This window comes from Hyla sarda, chromosome 5 (assembly GCF_029499605.1).
Source record: "Hyla sarda isolate aHylSar1 chromosome 5, aHylSar1.hap1, whole genome shotgun sequence".
Taxonomy (NCBI): domain Eukaryota; kingdom Metazoa; phylum Chordata; class Amphibia; order Anura; family Hylidae; genus Hyla; species Hyla sarda.
Genome location: NC_079193.1, coordinates 353,281,886 through 353,301,800, shown reverse-complemented (window position 1 = coordinate 353,301,800; position 19,915 = coordinate 353,281,886). Strand labels below are relative to the sequence as shown.

Genomic DNA, 19,915 nt, shown 5'->3' with positions numbered 1-19,915 from the left:
CCAATCTACACTTGGTATTTTCCACGTGGAATCCGCTCAGAAATGCATTACGGCATTTTGGAGTGGTGCTAGCGCTGGCTTGTTCTGCAGAATCTCTACAGGAGGAGATTCCGTAGTGTGAATGGGCCCTAATGGTGTCCCTATCTCTCCATACATCCATATATTTGTGGAGAGGGCCATGCTCATTTGCAGCCATTTATATTTCTATCTATCTTTCATCTTATATCTATCTATTTTATATCTATCTCATATCATATCTATCCATCTATCTCATATCTATCTATCTATCTATCTCATATCTATCCATCTATCTATCTCATATCTATCTATCTATCTATCTCATATCTATCTATCTATCTATCTAGGATAAGTTGGCCAGCACATACTGATACCAAACTACTGCATGGACCCGGCATACAGGTGCACGCTGCTGGGCTAAATATACATAAACAGGAGAATACAGCAACACACAGTCATCCAGCATGGACCGTAGTTCGCTCTGTGCATGGATGACTGGGATGCCGCGATTCCCCAGAAGCGAGGACCCCCACGATCAAACATCTTATCCCCTATCCTTTGGATAGGGGATAAGATTTTTGTCGGTGGAGTACACCTTTAAGATTATTATTTGAGGCTACATCATCTGCTATGAGATGTTCCACACGTGGTCGCCATACAAACGTATTTAGGCCTTGTATGACAAGTCCAATGAGTTCCATCTAATAAGCTGACGTATGGTTTGGCCAGTGGATGGTCACCAGAGGCCTGTAGAGTCCAGTCTCCTGCTTCTCATCAGTTCTCATGGAGGCAGCTGTTCTGTCAGGAAATGCTACACTCCAGAGACATGGAATATATAGACAGTTCCTGTTGGTTCCATGTAATGATGACAGAGAGTGCAAGTCTGTGCTAACCTTCCCCTCCATACATTCTGCAAATACCGCCACACATTCCTATAGAATTCCAATCCACTGACACCCATCTGAAGCGCTGGGCCTGACACGGGTCGGATCACTCCTCGTCTCTTATCACATTGCATTTCATGCAAGAAATATAAAATATAATATAGGAATGCTGAGACCTGATAAGGAGTAAACAGCCCATATGACACATCATTTGTCCATATTTAGTTCGTTCTTCTGATTGACGTGTGTGTAATGTACATTCTTGTTAAAATTCCACTATATATATATATATATATATATATATATATATATATATATATACACTGTGCTCAAAAAAATAAAGGGAACACTAAAATAACACATCCTAGTCGTATGAAATACTTTCGTCTTTACATAAGCCCAGGGCCAACTACACCAGCAAATGGTCTCAAAAGGGGTCTGAGGATCTCATCTCGGTACCTAATGGATGTCAGGCTACCTCTGGCAAGCACATGGAGGGCTGAGTGGCCCCCCAAAGAAATGCCACCCCACACCATGACTGACCCACTGCCAAACCTGTCATGCTGGAGGATGTTGCAGGCAGCAGAATGTTCTCCACGGTGTCTCCAGACTCTGTGTGAACCTGCTTTCATCTGTGAAGAGCCCAGGGCACCAGTGGCGAATTTGCCAATCTTGGTGTTCTCTGGCAAATGCCAAATGTCCTGCACAGTGTTGGGCTGTAAGTACAACCCTCACCTGTGGATGTCGGGCCCTCATACCACCCTCATGGAGTCTGTTTCTGACCGTTTGAGTGGACACGTGTACATTTGTGGCCTGCTGGAGGTCATTTTGCAGGGCTCTGGCAGTTCTCCTCCTGCTCCTCCTTGCACAAAGGCGGAGGTAGCGGTCCTGCTGCTGGGTTGTTGCCCTCCTACGGCCTCCTCCACGTCTCCTGATGTACTGGCCTGTCTCGTGGTAGCGCCCCCATGCTCTGGACACTACGCTGACAGACACAGCAAACCTTCTTTCCACAGCTCGCATTGATGTGCCATCCTGGATGAGCTGCACTACCTGAGCCACTTGTGTGGGTTGAAGTCTCTGTCTCATGCTACCACTAGAGTGAAAGCACTGCCAGCATTCAAAAGTGACCAAAACATCAGCCAGGAAGCATAGAAACTGAGAAGTGGTCTGTGGTCTACACCTGCAGAACCACTTCTCTATTGGGGGTGTCTTGCTAATTGCCTATAATTTCCACCTGTTGTCTGTTACATTTGCACAACAGCATGTGAAATTGATAGTCAATCAGTGTTCTTCCTGAGTGGACAGTGTGATTTCACAGAAGTGTCATTGACTTGGAGTTACATTGTGTTGTTTAAGTGTTCCTAGTGTATATTATATACAGCTTTGCCCATTAAGGCCTGAACTTGACGAAACCTCTGAAGGTATCCTGCAGTATCTGGTCTCAGATCCTTTAAGATACTGTTGCAAAACTACAACTTCCAGCATGCTGGGAGATGTAGTTTTGCAACAGCTGAGGTCCACAGTTTGGAGACAACTGGCATAGAGTGTAGGCTTTACTGCTTTCAATACAGGAGCAGGGAGCAGGGACTCCTACCTTTGACAGGAGTCCCTGCTTCTATACTCAAGTGGCCTAAAATGAATCCCCCAAAAATTCAGATTTGGAATAAAATACACTTCTATGGGAGTCCCAACTCCCATTCACACTTCTGCAGAATTTCTGCTTGGTTTCCGCACTAATTCAGCACAAAATCCACACAAGCGGAAACAATAGGGGCGGATGAGTGGAAATTCCACCCGTGTGAATAGACCCTAAGGCAGTGTTTCCCAACTACAGTGCCTTCCACTGTTGCAAAACTACAGCTCCTTGCCAATGGCTGTCTGGGCATGCTAGCAGTTGTAGTTTTGCAGCTGAGGTCCACAGTTTGTAGACTACTGGCATAGAACATGGGCTTCACTGCTTGGTGTACAGGAGCAGAGACTCCTGCCTTTGACAGGAGTCCCTGCTCCTGTAGTTAGTTTGCCTTAAATGAATCCCAAAAAATTCAGATTTTAATAAAGCCAAATTATTTTGGTAAGTTATGCTGAGAGTTGTAGTTTTGCAACACCCTGTTTGGAAAACACTGCCTTAAAAGGGGGTAGTCCCCCCCTAGACATCTTAACCCCTATCCCAGCAGCGGCCACGGACATCCAAACCCAATGTTCTGAGAATAACTTTCCAGCCATGGGACCCCACGATCAGACATCTTATGCCCAGGTGTGGCCTCCATGGTCAGATCTGCTATTTTGCAATGGACTTTGGTACAGATTTTTTGGCTAGTTCCACACTATATTTTTTAGACTTTTTGTTTATAAATGGACAATAGAGAGAAAGAGTGTTCAATTATGCGTTTCTCCCTGTTTCTTTTAGTGATTGTGGGAGGTCTCACCGATGAAAACTTTTGACATGTTTCTATGACATATATTTTTCCAGTACTTGGAACACTTCATGTGCAAAGTGATGAAAAGTAGAACATTGGAATGTGGGATTCTGTGAAAACTGATGAGTAACATTGTTCAACAACACCGGGGTTATATTATGTCCTTGACCCCTTATTCCCACATACCTCTGATATATACATAATTATATAGGCTAAAATATGACATCTCTATCAATTTCAACGTTTCTGCAACTCAGAACACCTTAGTGAAACTAATATTGCACTAAACCTTTATTAAAGGGGTTATCCAGGAAAAAACTTTATATATATATATATATATATATATATATATATATATATATATATATATGTCAACTTGCTCGAGAAAGTTAAACAGATTTGTAACATAGTAAGTAACATAGTAACATAGTTCATGAGGTGGAAAAAAGACCAGAGTCCATCAAGTTCAACCTATAACCCTAATAAGTCCCTATTGAGTTGAGTTGATCCAGAGGAAGGCAAAAAACTCTCATGCTAGAGGTAAAAATTCCTTCCCGACTCCAAATATGGCATCAGAATAAATCCCTGGATCAACGTTCTGTCCCTATAAATCTAATATACATAACCAGCAATGTTATTATTCTCCAAAAATGCATCCAGACCCTTTTTGAACTCTATTACAGAGTTCCCCATGACCACCTCCTCCGGGAGAGAATTCCCCAGTCTCACTGCTCTTACAGTAAAGAACCCCCGTCTGTGCTGGTGTAGAAACCTTCTTTCCTCTAGACGTAGAGGATGCCCCCTTGTTATAGATACAGTCCTGGGTATAAATAGATCATGGGAGAGATCTCTGTACTGTCCCCTGATATATTTATACATAGTTATTAGGTCTCCCCTAAGCCTTCATTTTTCTAAACTGAATAACCCTAATTCTGATAATGTTTCTGGGTACTGTAGTTCTCCCATTCCCCGTATTACTCTGGTTGCTCATCTTTGATCCCTCTCCAGATCCACTATATCTTTCTTGTACACTGGTGCCCAGTACTGTACACAGTATTCTATGTGTGGTTTGACTAGTGATTTGTACAGCGGTAGAATTATTTCCTTGTCGTTGGCATCTATGCCCCTATTGATGCCCCCCATGATGTTATTTGCCTTGGCAGCAGCTGCCCAACACTGGTCACTACAGCTAAATTTACTGTTAACTAAGACTCCTAAGTCCTTTTCCATGTCAGTCATCCCATTTAATACATAATCCCAGCCCAGATTTTTCCTCCCCATGTGCATTACCTTACATTTATCAGTGTTGAACCTCATCTGCCACTTCCCAGCCCAAACCTCCAACCTTTCCAGATCCATTTGTAACAGTGCACTGTCCTCTATTGTGTTTACTGCTTTACAGAGTTTAGTGTCATCTGCAAAGATTGTTACTTTACTATTCAACCCCTCTGCAAGGTCATTAATGAATATATTAAATAGGACATGACCCAAGACGGACCCCTGTGGTACCCCACTAGTAACAGTCACCCAATCAAAATAAGTACCATTAATAACCACCCTCTGTTTCCTATCATTGAGCCAGTTACTTACCCACTTGCACACATTCTCTCCCAGCCCAAACCTTCTCATTTTATGCACCAACCTTTTATGTGGCACCGTATCAAATGCTTTGGAAAAATCCAGATATACGACATCTAGCGATTAAAAAAATCTTAATCCTTCCAGCATTTATGAGCTGATGAAGTTGAGTTGTTCATTTCTGTCTAAGTGCTCTCTGAACAGGAACTGTCCAGAGTAGAAGCAAATCCCCCTTGTTCTCTGTGCAGTTCCTGAGACAAGCAGAGGTGTCAGCAGAGAGCACTGTTGCCAGACAGAAGAGAACAACTCAACTTCAACAGATGATAATTATTGGAAGGATTAAAACATTTTTTATAGAAGTAATTTACAAATCTGTTTAACTTCTTGGAGCCAGTTGATATATAAAAAAAGTTTTTTAATGGAATACCCCTTTAAAAATAAATAAATAAGTGAATGAATGAACTAACTAAATAAATAAATTAATGTATTGCTTCTTTTGTCTTAATCCAACATTCTTACATTATGACCCCCGTAAGACTTCAAAGGGAAGGGATTGTAGATTGTAAATCTGTTCTTCTGAAGTAATTCATGTTGGTACTTGTAAAATATTAATCCAAACACTTTAATCCATTTATAATCCCCTCCCCCCCCCCAAAAAAAAAAAAAAAAAAATAATAATAATCAATATATACATTACAGTAAAAAGGCTCTATATATTTATAATTTATTTGGAAATGTCTACACACATGTTCCCATAAACATCTCAAAAACATAAGAATGAGACCTTCAAAAACATAGGGCAGATGACAACATTGCTGTGTGATCAATATAAGGGGTTATTACAAGATAGGCCGATCCATAGGATAACTGATGTACAGAGGGGTCCAGTGAGGTAGTCACCCAAAAACTCAATGGACCATGCTATAGATGTTCGTTAGGCGTATCTTCTTGTAAATGGGCAGTGGAGTAATTCCTGTGCCTAAGGAATGGCTTCGTCTCACCACATTGGAAACATCCATTGGAAATATACCTTTAAACCCCACCCCCTTCACCTTCAAATGGGGTTTTATGCTGTGAACAATCCCATTTTGCTATAAAGGTTCCCTAATAATAAGTACATCACAGGGTGTCCACTGCTGGTGCCCCCAGAAAGCAGCTGAAATGTATTTGGAAACTAGGCAAGGGTTCATTTTCCCTGCAGCACCCCCAGAGGAAATATTAAGTACTACGTAACATTTATTGGAACAAATGGGCTATTCATGTAATATCCATAATATGTACAACCTCCAGTCTGATAGACATTCTAGGTAGGAATGTGGGTCCTGAACAGAGGACATCCCCCACTCTGTTAATTTAAAATACCCTGAACTTAATGTACAACAATAGACTTAACATAGTGTCTTATCTACTTCATATATTTTATGATGTCTTTACCTCTTTCCCAGATAAATTGGGGATAGGGTTCCAAATGCATCTCTGCTAAAGTTCTGTTCATGGATCTTGATGCCGTTTTCTAACAATGCTCTTTTTCTCAGCAGGGTGAGCTCGATAAATGGACCATGAAATGCATTAAAATTCTATTTCACAGTTGACGTTTGATGGAGCTTATTTGCCATTTATAATATTGTACTAATATTATATCTCGCACCACTTTCCATCATGCCATGCATGTGTTCTGCGTCGTCTTCACTTTCATCTTCAATAGATGCCCTTCACTCCCAACTCTTATCCTGCATGATGGAAAATGGAGCAGTCAGACATATAATGATGTCAAAGCTTTTATTCTCTCGATAATAAATAAACCCAACCCAACCTTTCCTCTAAACCCTGGGTAAAATTGTAAAGAGTCAAAACATTTTAGCTCAAAATGGGGCATACACAAGAAGTTTCACTTCTTGATGCCAAAACACTGGTGTATTTACGGTAGCTGAGAAATTCTCCTGTGTATCTTTAAAAAATCAATTAATTTAAAACCACCACTTTGAGGAGAACATTAATTAATTAATACGGACTATAGATACAGGAACCGGCACTGCTGTATATGCGGCAATTGCAAGACTGTCAGGTGGATATCAGAAGCAACAACTCACCCATATGGTGTTCAGTCCAAAAGAAGCAAGTATGTCCAATAATCAAAGTAGTGAGAAAAGAGGACGGCACTCACCCAGGATAGTAGCTTCAAAAGTCCTTTATTATAAGAACACGGTGGCGGTGTCAGACAGGTGAAAGGGCAGGCACGCCTAGGGCGTGCCTGCCCTTTCACCTGTCTGACACCGCCACTGTGTTCTTACAATAAAGGACTTTTGAAGCTACTATCCTGGGTGAGTGCCATCCTCTTTTCTCACTACTTTGATTAATTAAATAAAGGACAACTGCACCGGTATGACACTTATCCCCTATCACCAGGATAGGGGATAAGTGTTTGATTGCGGGGGTCCGACCCTGGGACCCCCGGAGATCTCCCTAACGGGGCGCCACCATTAGCGCTCATGGTGAGCGCTAAGGCGTGTAGCGTCGACCTAGAGGTCGACAGTGACGCCCCGTCTCCTACCTGTCCCCATGCAGTTCTATGGGGGAGGCGGGGAGGCACGAAAGCTGCCTCCCCGCCTCTCCCATAGAGATGTATGGAGGAGGCGTGCCGGCTGCAACATCATGCTGCGGCAGGCACGCCCCCTGCACGGGACAGCCGCAGCCCCGTACAGAAGATCACAGGGGGTCCCAGCGGTCGGACCCCCTGCGATCAAACACTTATCCCCTATCCTGTGGATAGGGGATAAGTGTTAATCACGCTGCAGATGTCCTTTAATGCTCATGTAAAAATATAAAATCAGAAAAAAGCGGAATGGCTGAATTATCTCTAAATGGCACTAACTAGACTAAGCAATCCAACCCAACACCTATACCCACCTTGTAAAGAATTACAAAAAAATAGGAAAAGAATGTTGGAGCTCAAAGTCTATAGATACCGGTATTTGGATAGTAAAATAATTGATTTATCATACAATATAAATAACATAAATGTACAGGTGGTTCACAGGGCCCTTATGAAGCCACCTCATAAAATGGCCACAATGAAATAAAATACACGGTATTACTACCAATAGTTCTGTTAATCAAGTTAATATAACTTGTTGTACTGTCCACTAATGTATAAATTGGTAAAATGTTCCAATATAATTTATCCGTATATAGATTCTATATAAATGGCTAGGACATCCATAAAATGGTATTTTAGTTCCACAATTAAATGTGCCAACGATTGTCCCAATAACTGTGCACTTGTAAAACTGTCCACAGATCTCTCACTTTATATTCCGGCACCGCTATGTAATCACAGAAATGTCAATGTTGGTATTCAAAGCGGTGTGGCAGACCAGACTATGCATTCATTTACAAAGCATATAATGTTGTATACCTCACCCTCCGGGGAATGTCAGAATTGGTGCAGCGCACCTCTTACCTCAACGGGGTCCGGGCTCCCGTAGCAGGGGACTTGCGTACTGGTATAACTCAGTGCAGCTGGAGGAACTTGCGCTCTCAGTAACTTCTTAGCAAGCGGAGGAATAACAATGTGGTATGCTCGTTCTTCACTGGTCAACTTGGACTTGAGTCCTCGTGGATGTAGGGCGCATACTACAGATGACAGAGGACAGAGGGTTAATGGAATGATTGATAGCAATAGATTTAGAAGTTCAATTGGTTGTAGCATGACTAGGGGATATTCTAGGTGCTTCCCTTTTGACCACCCCCCAACAGATCTTCCACCCAATTAATGACATACACAAGGTTAGTGGTACAAAAGGCCACAGCAGCCCATATTTATTAACACATAACAATTTAAACATTGTAATAGCATCAACTTGTATGAACATCATACAACTGTAATTACATAACCCAATTATGACAGTTTTTCACTTGAAAGAAGAATCTGGAGGCAATGTCCTCTCTTTGACACCATGCAATGCAGTGAGCCTCCTACTTTTGCCTCTAGCCATAAGGCACCAGACCCAGTGACACCATTTCAGAAGCCCAAACCTCTCCCCGGGGTCCATGCCCACAGAGATTTAGTCACCAGGCTGAGTACCATCCCCAGGCTTACTTCCAAAAACACCTTCTCAAACCACCATAATTTTCACTCATGCCTCCAAATCGCTCTCCCACTACTGCTGCCGTGACAAGCAAAACCTACAATTAGGGCGGGCGGGAACTTCTCTGGCCTCGTGCCAACTGACGCCCCTTCCTAGCCCCCTCCCTCTTAAACCCGCTGACTAACTCCTCCCCCTGTCACATGACAGACCCCTTATGCCTAACCGTCAAGCCCAGTTTCCCCCTGTTATGTGCCCCTCCCTTCTGATGCTCCCCACTCCAGGGCTTCCTGATTGTTCTTTGACTGTAACTGGTAATAGCTAAGTATCCTGGTGGCATGCAGTATCATACTGGAGGCGTTTCGGAACCAGCCTTAGGTTCCTTCTTCAGCAGTGGTTAAGATAACCACTGCTGAAGAAGGAACCTAAGGCTGGTTCCGAAACGCGTCCAGTATAGCACTGCATGCCACCAGGATACTTGGCTATTACCAGTTACAGCCAAAGAACAATCCGCTACAACCAAGTGAACTTCTAAATCTATTACTATCAATCATTCCATTCACGCTCTGTCCTCTGAGCGACTCGAGCGCTAGTATGCACCCTACATCCACAAGGACCCAAGTCCAAGGTGACCAGTGAAGAACGAGCATACCACATTGTTATTCCTCCACTTGCTGAGAAGTTACTGAGAGCGCGAGTCCCGCCAGCCAGCTTAGTTATACCAGTATTCACGATCTGCAAGTCCCCTGCTACGGGAGCTCGGACCCCCCGGTGAGGTAAGAGGCGCGCTGCACCAATTCTGACATCCCCCGGAGGGTGAGGTATACAACATTATATGCTATGTAAATGAATGCATAGTCTGGTCTGCCACACCGCTTTGGATACCAACATTGACATTTCTGTGATTAATCTCATTACATAGCGGTGCCGGAATATAAAGTGAGAGATCTGTGGACAGTTTCACAAGTGCACAGTTATTGGGACAATCATTGGCACATTTAATTGTGGAACTACAATACCATTTTATGGATGTCCTAGCCATTGATACACAAGCTATATGCAGATAAATTATAAACTTTTTACCAATTTATACATTAGCGCACAGTACAACAAGTAATATTAACTGAGTTAACAGAACTATTGATAGTAATACCGTGTATTTTATTTCATGGTGGCAATTTTATGAGATGGCTTCACAGGGGCCCTGTGAACCACCTGTACATTTATGTTATATGTATTGTATGATAAATAAATTATTTTACTATCCAAATATCTATAGACTTAGAGCTCCAACATTCTTTTTCTAAAATATAAAATCACCTTCCCTCCCCTTCATTTACCATATTCCTTCCCTTCGTCTCCTTGGTTGAACTTGGTGGACATATGGACATACGTAAGGGGGCATTCACATCATGTTTTCGCTATATGGTTGCCGTGTATGGTTTTCTATTTATAAATTGTATACAACCGTATAGCAAACCGTCTTCATTGACCTCCAATACAAAATATGCACAATTAGATGTATCAAGTTGGTGCACAGTTCTGTGCTATTTTTGAAACTTACTCCACAGCCGCCCAGGACTGCAGTCGGGGGATGTGAAGGAAACGTCCCTCAATGTTGTGGTACTCCCATCATATAACAGACTCTGTTCCATGATGGGTGTACTGGTACCCCAGTGCTGAGTCTGCGAGCGGCTGTGGTGACATTGTGGTAGCGCTTGTACTACTAGTCCCATCATGGAACAGAGTCTTTTCCATGTTGGGAGTAGTAGTATAGGGGCTGAGGGACTGACCACACCAGGTCTCACTCTTGAGACCCACTGCGTTCCTAATCTTGATGAGGATTATAAGATCTCTGCACTGTAACTTCATATTCCCCACCGTGAGCCCTGATTGGTCACCGATCAACCAATCAGGGCTACTGGCGTTGATTATGAATTTTCTTCATGTTTTCAACCCTCTCTTTCCTTTCTCTCCCGGAACAGCCTCCAGTGACCACAGGGGGTGATACTGACAATTTTCTTGATGTTATCACCCCTCTTATTAATAACAACCTGCTACTGTCCTCTCTTTCCCTGTACAGCCTCCACTGACCACAGGGGTTGTTACCAGGAATTGTCTTTATCTTCTCACCTCTTTTACCAATTACAAACAGTTTGTGATCACCACCCTTGTGGACTTCCTTTCTACTAAAGATGTAAAAATGTGAGCAGAATGTGATCACCCCCTGCACCTAGGACATTATTTCCTAATATCTGGATCACAGATGTTTCTGAATTCTAAGGTTTTTTTGATGATATAGTAAAGATGTGACATGCAGATATAGACATATGTATGAACTCTTCACAGCTGGGACTTTTATGTTTATGAGGTGTTGTGCATCTCAGACTCTGCATGGGTCACACTTATAACTTAAAACAGGATTTTATATGCATTGGGCTTTGTTGTTGTTTTTTTTTTGTTCTTACAAAATGTTACTCACAAAGTCATGTGTTGGTCGGCATCTTCACAATCTTCCTGATTTCTACCTTTAGAAAACATAAAGATCTCCATCGGGTGTATCGCACCCCAGCATTTTTACATAGAATTGGGGTACGCCCGGATTCCTGTTGTCCCAGGTGCTCCATGTCTGATGCCCATTTACTTCATATGATGTGGGACTGTGCTTCTTTATTCCAATTTGGAATCTGGTGTGGGACAATGCTCGGGAGAGTATTTGGTTGTCCCTTTCCTTTGTCTGCCTTGTCGTGTATTTTGGGGCATATAGATGGTTTGGATGAGGATACATTATACATTGGTACTAGTCGGATCCTCTATCAGGCTCGCAAGTTGATTGCACAACATTGGCTGCAAGCCTCTCCACCTACCGTTTCAGAGCTTATTACTACCGTAAATTGAACCATATTATTTGGTTGGAGAAGGGTGTATATCTTAAACGGAAAGCCATATATAAATTTGAGCTTATTTGGGGGCCCTGGATTGACCCTCCGGGTCTGCCTTCCATATATTTAAGGAGAACCCCTGTTGAAGTCTTGTTAGTGGGAGCGAGATAATCTGCCTATCTCTGTTCTGTGTTGTCTTTTCTGTGTCATTTTTGTTTTGCATGTCTTGTGGTCCTGTGTATGTCTGGTGCGCTATTATATCATCCTGCTGTGCGACCCTTTTTGTGTTTCTATTTGGAGCCCTCTTTCTGCTCTCTTGTTACCTTCTCTAAATATGCTTCTCCGCGATTTGTGCGGACTCTTGAGGGTGGCGACCCTCCTTTTGCTACTGTGGTGGCCTCTCCAACACTTTTTCCCTCCCCTTTTTCTTTTTCCTCCTCTTCTGTTCTAATTGTATCAAGTATATGCAACTTATGGACAGATACTGCACTATTTTTGTATTTTGAAGTTTTATACTTTGTTCTTCGATGAGGGTGTGACACGGTACTTGGGAGTGGGGGTGGGTGCTCTGTGTGGGTGGGGGTGGGGAGATGGGGTTTATGGTTTTGTTTCGTCGTTTGTTTGTAAACTGCAAAATGTTTAATAAAAATTTCTGATTTAAAAAAAGAAAACATAAGGATATTGGATTTGTCCCGTTGGGCAGGGATAGACTGCAGCCCTAAACTTGCACACACTCTCTGTCTCTGACTACTTGCATACCCGTCCTAAACAACGGGTCCAGAACCACGAAGACGGTCCCTTCCTATAATACATGCAGGGACAGTCAAATGTAAAACAATAAAATGCAATAGGTGTTGGGAAACAGCTGGAGGCACACAAAACTAACAGAAATAAAACTAAACACACAGTCAAATCAGAGTCAAAATTAGCCGAGTCAGCAACAGGAGATTAGTGAGGTACTGATACACAAAAGCAGAAGAAAGGTCAAAAGCATAGCCGAGATCAATATAAAAAATCTGAGACAAACAACGTTGGTTACTTGAAGCAAGTTCTTTCACTGGCAACTAGACAAAGAGACAGCTGGACTTAAATAGCTAAGGCTGCATTCACACTTCGTTTTTACATTACGGGTGCCGGATCTGGCTGGGGGAGTGGCAAACCGGGCTCTCCCGTACCCCAGCCAGACCTGCGCTGAACTCCATTTACTTTAATGAGCCGACCGGAGTCAAACGGTGACTCCGGTTGGCTCATTTTTGCCTCGTATGCGGTTTTGTGATGAGAACTAAAACCGTAGTATACTACGGTTTTAGGTCCGCTCAGGAAACCGCATACAGGTCAAAACTGAGCCAACCGGAGTCACCACTTGACTCCGGTCAGCTCATTAAAGTAAATAGAGTTCAGCGCTGGTCCGGCTGGGGTATGGGAGAGCCCAATTTGCCCCTCCCCCTGCTGTATCCGGCACCCGTAATGTAAAACCGAAGTGTGAATGCAGCCTAAGCCCACAGGTGCAGGCTCAGCCTGGTAACTGCTCACAGCCCAGATTGTCTAAGGTGTAGCCAAGCAACTAGGCCAAGCCAAAGCTCAAAGAAGGTTAACCCTGTAAGTTCTTACAGGTATTATATGATATTATATATTATTTTTATTTTATTTTATAATTAACGGGTCTCAGCTCTATGTGCATCCTGGAACTGCAGACAACATATCAACCATTCACTTCTATGGGAGTGCCAGTAATATGTACAGCAAATGTGATCACGTGTCTGACCCACAGAAAATCACAGAGCTTAAATCTGTACTCCGCCCCTAGACATCTTATCCCCTATCCAAAAGATAGGGGATACGATGTCTGATCGTGGGGGGTCCCGCGATCTCTGCTGCGGCAAACCAGTCAAACTTTGCTCCGTGCCGGATGTCTAGTGATGTGGTGCCAGAGGCTCGTGACGGCCGACACGCCCCTTCCCATAGACATGCATTTAGGGGGCTTGGCGTGACATCACGAGGGGCGTAGCCATGACATCACAAGCCTCCGGCACCGCAGCCGGCATTCCAAACAAATGTCGGGTGCTGCAGGGAGATCACGAGGGGTCCCAGTGGCGGGACACCCGAGAACAGACATCTTATACCCTATCCTTTGGATAGGGGATATGATGTCTAGGGGCTGAGTACCCCTTAAATGTGTCAGAGGAAGTGGTCAATCCCAGGTGAGCTGACTTCCTGTAAAGTACAGGATGACATCATCACCTAATAGATCGCTCCTGCTACCTCACAGGCACCTCCCCTCCCAGCTCTATCTGTATACTGCTACTGCTATCTTTATGGGATCAGGATAATATAGTAGTTATATACCTGCTGTCCAGTTCTATCTGCATATTGCTGCTTTTATCTCTATGGGATCATGGTATTTAGTAGCTATACATTTCTCCTCCGAGCTCTATCTATATACTGCTGCTGCTATTTCTAGTTGATCAGAATATATAGTAGTTACACACTTCCCCTTCAGCTCTATTGGTATACTGCTGCTAAAATCTCTATGGGATCAGCATATGTAGTAGTTAGACCCCTCTCCTATAGCTCTATTTGTATATTGCTGCTGCTAACTTTATGGAATCAGAATAAATAGTGGTTATACACTTTTCCCAAGTCTGTATTCACACTTTACATTGTTGCCATTTTTATATGAATTTTATGAAATTCCAGCAAGATGGCACTATTTTACAGCTATTGCACAAACTAGAAAAATGCATATTTTACAGAAATTTGGGAAAATCACAGCAACGACATGGTCAAAATGCTTTAAAAAAGGTACAAAAACGCACAAAAAATGCAACATGTGAACATAGCCTGAAGACTTCAAATCTTCATAAACTGCCTCAATTGTTATTATTGGTCAGATAACTTTCGTCTCATGACAATATTTCTAAAAATAAATAAATAAACACATTGAATAAGAAAATGCATAAAAACTGCACAAAGTGTGACCTGACACCAATCCACTTATAAATCTTAGCTACTAGAGTCTCTCCAAGTAATTAGATCACCAGGTCATCACTGGGTTCCACACCTCACTCTCTCTGAAATCTCATGCCTGTGACATCATCTAAAACAGGTAATCGCAGGGCCCCGCAAGAACCATTGTTGTCTAATAACAGCCTATGCTGCATGGTATAAGCAAAAAAATTATAATACAATTCCCAGAGTGCTTCTTTAAAGGGGTACTCAGGTGGAGAATGATTTTTTTAATATCAACTGGTGCAAGAAAATTAAACAGATTTATAAATTACTTCTTTTAAAAATCTTAACCCTTCCAGTACTTATCAGCTGCTGTATACTCCAGAGGAATTTAAGTTGTTCTTTTCAGTCTGACCACAGTGCTCTCTGCTGACACCTCTGTCCATGTCAGGAACTGTCCAAAGTAGGAGCAAATCCCCATAGCAAACCTCTCCTACTATGGACAGTTCCTGACATGGACAGAGATGTCAGCAAAGAGCATTGTGTTCAGACTGAAAAGAACAACTCATCTTCCTGTGGAGCATACAGAAGGTGATAAGTACTGGAAGGATTAAAGGGGTATTCCATGATTTTTGTATGTAAAGTTAGTGTAGTTCATAATATAGTGTCTGTACCTGTGTGTGACGGTTTTCTTACACTTCTGTGATTTTCACCCCAATATTTATTTTTAACAGCATCCAAAATTACTGTTGTCTCAGATTTTTCCCAGGTTGCAAAGCGGCCGAAACCTGACTCACTAGTCAGCTGATGACAGGGAGCCTGTCTGCTTCAATGGGTGGAGCGATCACTTGGTGGGAGAGAGATCAATCTACAACTAATGCAACAGCTCTAGGCACCCTGATTGAAAACCACAGATCTTTTGAATGGATGCAGCTCATTTATGTTTCAATGGGTGGGGTGGCTGATGTGTGGGAGGGAGGAAGATGGAATTCTGGGATTTGGAGTCAAAAAAAGAAAAGTCAAACAGGAAATACCAGTTCCCAAAAAGCTAGCCACAGTGTTATGGTAATCTCGCAACATAGCCATTTAGCCCCAAGACAAGCGCAGATCCTTCCTAAGCATGTCCATTACTGTCTGCCAGGTACATACTAAAATCTCCTTATGGTGGAGAACCCCTTTAAGATTTTTTAATAGAAGTAATTTACAAATCTGTTTATCTTTCTGGCACCAGTTGATATGGAAAAATTTTTTTATAAAAAGGATTTCCACCAGAGTACCCCTTTAAGGCCCAGGATTCAATTCGAGTCAGGAAGCATTGTGGTCCAGATTATTTATTTCTTGGCCTCGTAGAATTGAAAGGAATGCTTGTTAGGGGGGGGGGGGGGGGGGGGATAGTTGATATTGCCAATTTCTTCCTGAAAATTGAAGAAAAATGTAGCGGGGCCAGGACTGATTGAAATAGAATGTTCTTATTGCTATAAATCTGTATTACTGTGAATGGCGGTCTTGATACAGCCTTGTATCCTTGGTACCAAGCAATCTATACCAGTGTTTCCCAACCAGGGTGCCTCCAGCTGTTTCAAAACTACAACTCCCAGTATGCCCGGACAGCCGTTGGCTGTCCGGGCATGCTGGGAGTTGTAGTTTTGCAACAGCTGGAGGCGCCCTGGTTGGGAAACACTGGAGTAGACCTATATTGCCTTAGGATAATTGTCTCATTCTGCAGAATCTGTACGTTCTGGGGGAGATTTATCAAAACCCGTCCAGGGGAGAATTTGCTGAGTTGCCCATAGCAACCAATCAGATCACTTCTTTCACTTTTAACAAGGCCTCTGCAAAATGAAAGAAGCGATCTGATTGGTTGCTATGGGCAACTGGGCAGCTTTTCCTTTGCCCAGGTTTTGATAAATCTCCCCCTCTATTCATCAATGCTGCACACCCGGTATTTAGACCACCCGTCTGCCGAGATTTCCTAATCCGTGTGTCTTTGCCGGCGTCTCTCTTGCCAGGCCCACCCTCGCATCCCTTTTTTATGTAAGGCCCCGTTCACACTACATAATTACTCCGTTTTCTAAGTTCCGTCAGAAAATCGTCAGTAAAACGGCAGTTACACAATCCTATACGGCCGTTAGAAAATCCCATTATAGTCTATGGGATTTTTCCAATAGCCATTTTAACCCGTTATAGCCTGTTATTAATAAGGGCTGTTATTATGTGACGGAAGATAATAACGGGAGAAATAGTTCATGAAAATCCCATTGTGGTAAGCTTGTGGGGGTATAGGGTTTATGGGGGGTAGCTGTGCAGTGATGAAAGGGTGTTGGTTTAACCCTTAAATGGGCACTGTCACCAACTTAATTTTTTGATATGTTGTAGTACTCTACATATCTCTAATATACTTTTATTATTTTTTTTATTTTTATTAAAATAGTTTAATTTACATTTGAAAAGCGGCCACTAGGGGGTCTCCCTCCTAGTGGCCGGCTGCAGCCTGGCGTGACGTCACGCCTGAAAAAAGGACCGATGCGGCCAGGCATCGGTCCTTTTTCATTCAGCCTGCGCTCGCCCCCTGCCTGTCAATCAGACAGGCAGGGAGTGAGCTCATTGGCTCCCCGGCCACTGGCTGGGAGGCCACTCCTCCCGCACATCGCCGCCTCCGCCTCGTTGCCGCCTCCGCCTCGTCGCCGCCGCTGTCCCTGTACGCCCATTGCCGGACTCTGCAGTAAGTGTAATGTGGGGGGGTGTTGTGATGGAGGGAACGGGGTATGGCGCGGGGGGGAGGAAGACGGAGGGGACGGGCTAGCGCCGCATGTAACTAATAGTTTATCTACACAGGGTGCCTCCAGCTGTTTCAATACTACAACTCCCAGCATGCCCTGACAGCCAATATATGTCAGGGCAAGCTGGGAGTTGTAGTGATGAAACAGCTGGAGGCACCCTGTGTAGATGAACTAAGGGCGGAAGTCCCCCCCCAGCAGGCATCAGTGACGTGGTGCCTGCTGGGGAAGTCTGCCTGGTAGTGAGCACACTACCAGTCAGACCAAAAGCATTTTTAATATAGTAAAAATAAAAATTAAAAGCAGGGAGGGGGTTAGGGATAGATAGGCAGGGACAGAAAAAAAAAATAGGATGGTGGGAGCTACCCTTTAACTGTCGTGACGCCAGGGTGAGGGCTCCTCTGTATATACTGGTCCTATCGCCACCCATCCCAAGAGCGATAGGGAGGAATAATAAATGATTGTCCACAACCGGAGGTTTCAGAAAACTGTCGGAACTTTTACTGCAGGTTTTATGCAGAATTAAACAGGAACAGTCTTTGTACAAGAAGAGTCTATTAGGATCCTGACAGTTGGTTGGGACCTTGTGAGTTTTAAGCTCAGGAGATTTATATGCGCTGTTCTGCTGGATTTAGGGGATTGAGTTTAGGTCCAGCAGTCATGCAGACTTTAGCGGGGAGTTGTATTATATAACTCATGGTTTAGTATTATCAGGCTTCGGCCTGGTCTTGTCTGTGAAAGTTGCACGGATCTCTCCTCTCTGCTAGTCCCGAACCCAAGAGAGCGAGGATTGGCTGGCAGCTCCCTTATATGGGCAGGGGCTGGCCTTGATCTCATTGGTCCATACCATCTGTCATTCACTTTACACAAGGAATTATGGTCTAAGCATGTGTCCACCCATGTGACCTAGGAAGGTCCTTTAACATACCCTAAGAGAATTAATATTAGTCACATGACTTAAGGTCCTGCGACACTATATACACAATTAAATACACAATTAAATATACATACAAACATCACAAAATCAAACAAGGAAGAGGTGACTAGGGGCTATCCCACCAGGAGGACCCTACCGGAACGGAGTAACTCTGGCTTTGGGGACCACCATACAAGGTACGGTATACTATACGGTACCGGGACACCACACCATAGACTATAATGGGATTTTCTAACGGCCGAATAGGATTTTGTAACTGCCATTTTACTGCCGATTTTCTGACTGAACTTCGAAAAAGGAGTAATTATGTAGTGTGAACGGGGCCTTACCTGCAGCCATCTGTGCCGTGCATGTCTATTCATTCAGCTTTATAAATATGGTTTGTATTATGGTTAATAAATGATGAAGCTCTCATTGGAAAACGTCTCCTCTCTTAAAATCAGCCTTTCTGACATGTAACTAATAATGTTTTCAGTAAGGCTTGGGGGCATGTGTTCCAGTCACCGCGCACTCCCTCTCTCCTCTGCACTATTAATTTCTTCCTTCTTTCCACCCAGGGCTCCAATGCTCTTAATTTTGTTGGGGGAGGGGAAAAATAGTTGATATTGCCAATTTCTTCCTGAAAATTGAAGAAAAATGTAGTGAGGCCAGGACTGATTGAAATAGAATGTTCTTATTGCTATAAATCTGTATTACTGTGAACGGCGGTTTTGATACAGCCTTGTATCCTTGGTACCGAGCAATCTATACCAGTGCTTTCCAACCAGGGTGCCTCCAGCTGTTTCAAAACTACAACTCCCAGCATGCCTTGATACAGCCTGTGGATCAGCAGCTGCCCCAAATGAAAACTACAACTCCCAACATGTTGGACTATATAGTAGTATATAGTTTAGGTCAGTATTTCCCAACGAGGGGTGCCTCCAGCTGTTGCAAAACCACAACTCCCAGCATGTTGGACTATATAGTAGTATATAGTAAAGGTCAGTGTTTTTGAACCAGAGGTCCCTCCAGCTGTTGCAAAACTACAACTCCCAGCATGTTGGACTACATAGTAGTATATAGTATAGGTCAGTATTTCCCAACGAGGGGTGCCTCCAGCTGTTGCAAAACCACAACTCCCAGCATGTTGGACTATATAGTAGTATATAGTACAGGTCAGTGTTTTTGAACCAGGGGTCCCTCCAGCTGTTGCAAAACTACAACTCCCAGCATGTTGGACTACATAGTAGTATATAGTTTAGGTCAGTATTTCCCAACGAGGGGTGCCTCCAGCTGCTGCAAAACCACAACTCCCAGCATGTTGGACTATATAGTAGTATATAGTATAGGTCAGTGTTTTTGAACCAGGGGTCCCTCCAGCTGTTGCAAAACTACAACTCCCAGCATGT

The 19,915-nt window shown here is 43.3% G+C and overlaps 1 protein-coding gene and 1 long non-coding RNA gene across 2 annotated transcripts in view; one reads left to right on the top strand and one right to left on the bottom strand.

Moving 5' to 3' along the window:
- The window catches only part of SAMD12 (sterile alpha motif domain containing 12), a 639,318-nt gene that overhangs the window by 509,404 nt on the left and 109,999 nt on the right, over positions 1 to 19,915 (top strand). The gene's annotated exons all lie outside the window — the stretch shown is intronic.
- On the bottom strand, positions 5,701 to 19,100 carry LOC130274376 (uncharacterized). Its single transcript, XR_008844347.1, has 3 exons — positions 18,857 to 19,100; positions 8,358 to 8,530; positions 5,701 to 6,627 (listed from the first exon to the last, which is right to left on the bottom strand). It is a non-coding gene; the product is annotated as an uncharacterized LOC130274376 (long non-coding RNA).